Genomic DNA, 5,723 nt, shown 5'->3' with positions numbered 1-5,723 from the left:
ATGTCTTTGCTTCAGCAGAACATTCTTTCACCTGTGTGCCCCAGCAAAACATCATTTGACATCACTGGCTTTCCAAAGAAACCAGAAGTTTACACTTCATCCAGCCTTATATGTATTTTCATGGATGCTATTGGTTTTGGTTCTCCACACAAACTAAAAATCACATGAATAAAGCCTGACAGAATGGAACATTAGGGAGGCAGAGGCAGAGAGATAACTGGGGTTTGCTGGCCATCAAACTTAGCTGAATCAGTAAGGTTCAGTCCATAGTCAGTGAGAGGCCTTACCTTGAAAAAGCAAAGCAGAGCACAGCAAAGGAAGATCTGTCTCTGGCCTCCGCAGTATAGAAACACAATTGCACCTGCATTCTACACACACAAAGCAAGGAGCTGAATACGTCTGTCCTCGCCCCGTACTTCACAGGTTGAAGAGCTACCCACATTAGAGAGAGGTTTAGGGGATGAGATCAGCGTCCTGATGAATGATGAGGGTTGAGCTTCCTTTAAACTTTGACTTATTAGAAAAACACAATAAGGCTCCTGCTCCGGGGTCACGATGGGCAGCAAGATGGCTCCCACCACCAGGGTCGTGCAGGTAGTGAAGCCACATGCTCCATTAATAAAGTTCCCTAACAGAAGAGACAAACCTAAACTCAGTGCCTCAGAAGCTTTGGGGTCTGCTGCGCTCCTCCCCCCAACTCCTCTGTCATTTCACAGCATTCTAAAGGAAGTACGTCCCCGGATTTACTGATGCGCCAGGGGCCACCAGACACTGCAGAAATTATAAAATCATTACCTCAGAAATACAGAAGGAAACCTATGTCTCAAGAGGAAATGGAATTTATCCAGTGTGGGGGTCCAGAGTGACCGTCATGGCTTCTGCTTGTCACCAGGCAGAAGGATTCGCTTTGCAATTGAGGACTTCCACAAAGTCAAATGAAAAGTCATACATTAAACAACCTTAATAAATATTCTGTAAGCAGAATGAAGTATAGAAACTCCAGGTGGTCACTTGTATCTTCTACGTTATGTATCTTGGTTAGCTGACCTGTACACTTATTAAAGTCTACATTTTTAAATGCTAAAAAAAAAAAAAGAAAAGAAAAACACAATAAGAAAGTCATCATCTGTGAGTGAAGAAACAGGTTCTCATCAGACCACAAGTCCACCAGCACCCGAACCTTGAACTTCCCGGAAGTATGAGGAATTTTCTGTTGTAGCTAAGCCACCCAGTCTCCAGTCTTTCTTTGTGATAGTGATTTACAATCATTATTTTCTCATGGTTTTGGCTGTTTAATCATAACCTCATAGACAACAGGAAATGGTTATAGGTCATTCTGAAGTGGTCTGATATATGTGTGTATGTGTATGTAGTATACACACACATACACACATATATATTTGTATTTATATAATATATAACATATATTTATATAGATATAGATACAGCACCCACCCAAATCAGTTCCCAGTACCCACCCAAATCAGGCAGCTCACAATTTCCTGTAACTCCAACTCCAGAGGGGTCCTCTATCCTCTGCAGGTACCTGCATATGCACATACTACACACACACACACACACACACACACACACACACACACACACACACACACTTGGAAAACATTAGACCAAAGGGGAATGTTGTTCATGAGGAGATTGTCATATTGGTTTTTAAGGGGAGTGGGAGGGGTGGATTTCTCCCTGTTTAACATGAAAGACCAGATTTTCCTCCCCTCTATTCTAAAGCTAATAAAAACTAGCAGGCAGATTTCTGAGTTCGAGGTCAGCCTGGTCTACAGAGTGAGTTCCAAGACAGCCAGAGCTATACAGAGAAACCCTGTCTTGAAAAAAACAGAAGAAGAAAGAGGAGGAAGAGGAGGAGGAAGAGGAGGAAAGGAAGGAGGGAAGGAAAAGAAGAAGAGGAGAGAAAGGAAGGAAGGAAAAGAAGAAGAGGAGGAGGAGAGGAAGGAAGAAGAAGAGGAGGAGGAGGAAGAGAAGGAGAAGAAGGAAGAGGAGGAGGAGAAGAAGGAGAAGAAGAGGAGGAGGAAGAAGAGGAGGAAGAGGAGGAGGAAGGTGGTCTTTATTAGCTGGCCAGCAATTACAATGGGTGTTCAGGATCCCAATAAAGCCCTAGATCTTTCTCATGGTGAGCTTTTAGGCACACACACACAAAAACCAAAACAAAACATGTCCTGGGTTGACATACTTCAGTTAACAAGAACAGTTAGCCAGAATGGGAACTACCAAAGCAAAACAGCAAGGTTAGTACATTTAGAGACTTTCCCAGAACTTTGATGGCTTCCCAGGGCTTTGATGGATTAGGTGTTTGTTCTCATTTGGCTGGTGGGGCTGTGTGCTGAGTTTTACAGCCTGAATGGTACCTGCATCATGGCTTCAGTTATGCTAAGGTCTAGAGGTCTCCTAAGGCCTGGAGCCCTGTTATAATTTTATTTTAAATATATAGGTGTTTTGTCTTCATGTATGTCTATGAACCATATGTATTCCTGGAACCCTTGAAGCCAGAAGAGGCTGTCAGATCTCATAGAACTGAAGTTACAAATGTTTGTAAGCACTGTCTTTTTAGATAGGGTTACTGTTGCTGTGAGGAACCACCATGACCATGAGCAGCTTTGAGAGGAAAGGGTTTATTTGGCTTATGCTTCAACATCACTGTTCATCATTGATGAACGCAGTCAGGACAGGAACTCAAACAGGACCTGGAGGCAGGAACCTCATGATGCAGAGAGAGGCCATTGAGAGGAGTGGCTTACTGGCTTGCTCCTCATGGCTTGCTCAGCTTGCTTTCTTGTAGAACCCAGGACTAAGCCAGGTGTTGTAGTACATACCTTTAATCCCAGCACTCCGGAGGCAGAAGCAGGTGGATCTCTGAGTTTGAGGCCAGCCAGGTCTACATAGTGAGTTCCAGGACACCCAAAGAAAGCTTGTCAGGAAAAACAAAATAAAACAAACAAACAGAACTACCTGCCCAAGGGTGGCCCCATCTACAGTGGACTGGGCCCTCTCACATGAATCAGTAGTTAAGAAAATGCCCTACAAATTTGCCAACACCCCAAGCTTATAAAGGGAGTTTTCTTTCTTTTTTTTTAAGATTTATTTATTTATTATATGTAAGTACATTATAGCTGTCTTCAGACACATCAGAAGAGGGCATCAGATCTCATTACGGGTGGTTGTGGGCCACCATGTGGTTGCTGGGATTTGAACTTCGGACCTTCTGAAGAGCAGTCAGGTGCTCTTACCCACTGAGCCATCTCACCAGCCCTAAAGGGAGTTTTCTAAACTGGCGTTCTGTCCTCTCTGGTGTCTCTAGCTTGTGTCAAGTTGGAGTAAAACTAGCCAGTCCAGTCACCATGTGGTGCTAGGAATCAAACCCAGGAAAATCAGCTAGTGCCTCCGCCCCCATTTTAAGGACAGATTCTCTCTACCTATGATATTGGCTGTACTGGGGGTTAGGAATTTAGCTCAGTGGTAGAACACTTTGCCTAGCAAATACAAGGCTCTGGGTTCAAACTTTTTTTTTTAATAAGCCAGGCAGTGGTGCTTTTAATTAATTAATGCTTTTAATCCCAGGACTTGGAAGGCAGAGGCAGATGAATCTCAGAATTCAAGGCCAGCCTAGTCTTCAGAGGAAGTTCCAGTATAGCCAGGGGGCTACAGAGAAACCCTATTATCTTGAAAAACAATAACAAAAACCCCAAACAAAACAAAGATTAAATAAACACAGCTTCCCTAGTTAAGTCCATTTGTGTATACCATTCCCCCAACACACACAAAGATGTTTATCACCTAAGGCTCTAGAACCTTTTGCCTGCAGACAAGAAATTTCAGGACAAGCTCTTTGTATTCATTCCTCATCCTGCTTGAGAGCTACAGCCCCTTCTAAGCTGTACGCCAGGCTTTTAAATGGAATAGATGGAGCAGAGTTCCCCGGTTTCTCAGCTCCAGCCGTTGCACGGTTTTTAATGTCTCCACTGACTGTAATTCTCACATAACTGATGGCCTGTCAGGGCCTGTACCGTCACAAGTCAGTAACAACTGTCCAAATGCCTTCTGCTGGATCGTTGTGGTTGAGGTTGGGTTTTTTTTTTTTTTGGTTTTTTTGTTTTTTTTTTCAACAATACTTTGCAGTGCCTCAGTAAGCAGCAGGGGAGGAGTGACTCTGGGTAGGAGGGTCTGCATATCCTTGGAAAAGCGGCTCGGCGGATTGATTTTGAGCCTGTTGTCTCTTCTACTTTAAGAAAATAATAGCATTGTATATATAGTGCGTGGACATCTTGTGAGAGTACCACTTAGAAGCAAAGAGCTACGAGGCCCCGGCTTTCCGATTTCTATTCCGTTCTTTTTCCCAGTGATTTGACAGCAATCCTTCATTGAGTCTGACGGGAGGGCGGGCGCTGGGCGCTCGGCGGGCGGGCGGGCGGGCGCTCGGGCAGGAGGGCGCTGAAGCAGTTGGGGTGGGATAACGCTGTGCTGGTGTGGGGGTGTTCGCTTGGCTCTGACCATGATCAAAGACTTGGGGGTGGGGTGCTGAGGGGGAAGGGCAAGAACAAACTGTGACTCGCCAAATTTCCAAGATGGTATTTTTAACTATGAGAGGAAACGAGGGAGCAGCTGAATAGAAAAACATGGCCTTTCCTTTCTTTCTTTCTTTTTTTTTTTTTTAATCTGAGACAAGCTCTCACTATGTAGTCCTGGCTGGCCTGGAACTCACTATGTAGAGCAGGCCGACCTAATCCATAGAGATCCACCTGCCTCAACCTCCACAGAGCCCATTTTTACATAATTAAAAATAATTCTTTAAAAATGAATATAATTTTAAATTCTTTAATCCTACAAAGTCCTGTGTATGTTTTTTAAATTTTTATTTCATTTTCCCCCTTTGATAACCATTGTCTTTTTGTAACACAATACTTACATGGGCCTCTTCTTGCAGGGGAGTGGGGAGCACTGTGGTTTCTCTTCTAGCTTCTTTTCCTGCTGTCTTGTAAAATCTAACCAAGCCACTGAGGGCTACTTCTTCTGGTAGGGGGCCTGACCTCTTTAGTGGGTGGGGAAATCAGTCCTTTCTGCAGGGAGAGGGAAAGGCCGGGTGGGCTGCTTGGCCCTTAACCGAGCCACTCTTGTCTTCAGCCCAGACATGTCTAGGGAAGGATTGGTGAGGTCTCAAGAAAGGTATTAACAAAATGTGAACCGTAAACTATTCAATTTGGGGAGTTTATATGAACAACTGCAGACCAGTGTCTGGACTTTTCCCTCCTCTGTGATTTTCTGACTGGAGCTCGGGCTTAGTTCACAGAGGAACAGCTACTTCAGGGGTTTTATTGGCTCTCTTCTGTCTTTTGATGTTTTGTTTATTTTTCTTTTCGGGAGCTGGGAGCTGTCTGCAGAGGTGGACGCGCTGCAGCTCAGAATCAATCCCCCAGAGCTTCACCCACCCTTGTTTACTGCAGAGCCTTTCTCTTTGGAGCAAATTACTTTCCGTCCTGCAGGGGAGGAGAGGAGGCGAGGAGCTGGATGTCGGGGGAGGAAGGGAGAGGGGCAGCGGAGGTAAACCCATCAGCTAGCTGAGTCCTCCTCTCCATCCTCCCCCAACCCTCCCCAGCCTGGATAAGCAGCTGTGCTTATCAACTCTGGTTCTCCCTGTCAGTACCGCCACCTGAGTCCTAGCCCATCTCCTCTCTCTCTCTCTCTCTCTCTCTCTC

The 5,723-nt window shown here is 44.9% G+C and overlaps 1 pseudogene; it reads left to right on the top strand.

The window, feature by feature from the left end:
• Positions 1–555: 555 nt before the first annotated feature.
• On the top strand, positions 556–886 carry LOC110299506 (annotated as a pseudogene).
• Positions 887–5,723: the final 4,837 nt, after the last annotated feature.

Source organism: Mus caroli, chromosome 7 (genome assembly GCF_900094665.2).
Source record: "Mus caroli chromosome 7, CAROLI_EIJ_v1.1, whole genome shotgun sequence".
Lineage (NCBI taxonomy): Eukaryota > Metazoa > Chordata > Mammalia > Rodentia > Muridae > Mus > Mus caroli.
The sequence above is the reverse complement of the archived record's forward strand: the minus strand, read 5'-3'. Positions and strand labels throughout refer to the sequence as shown.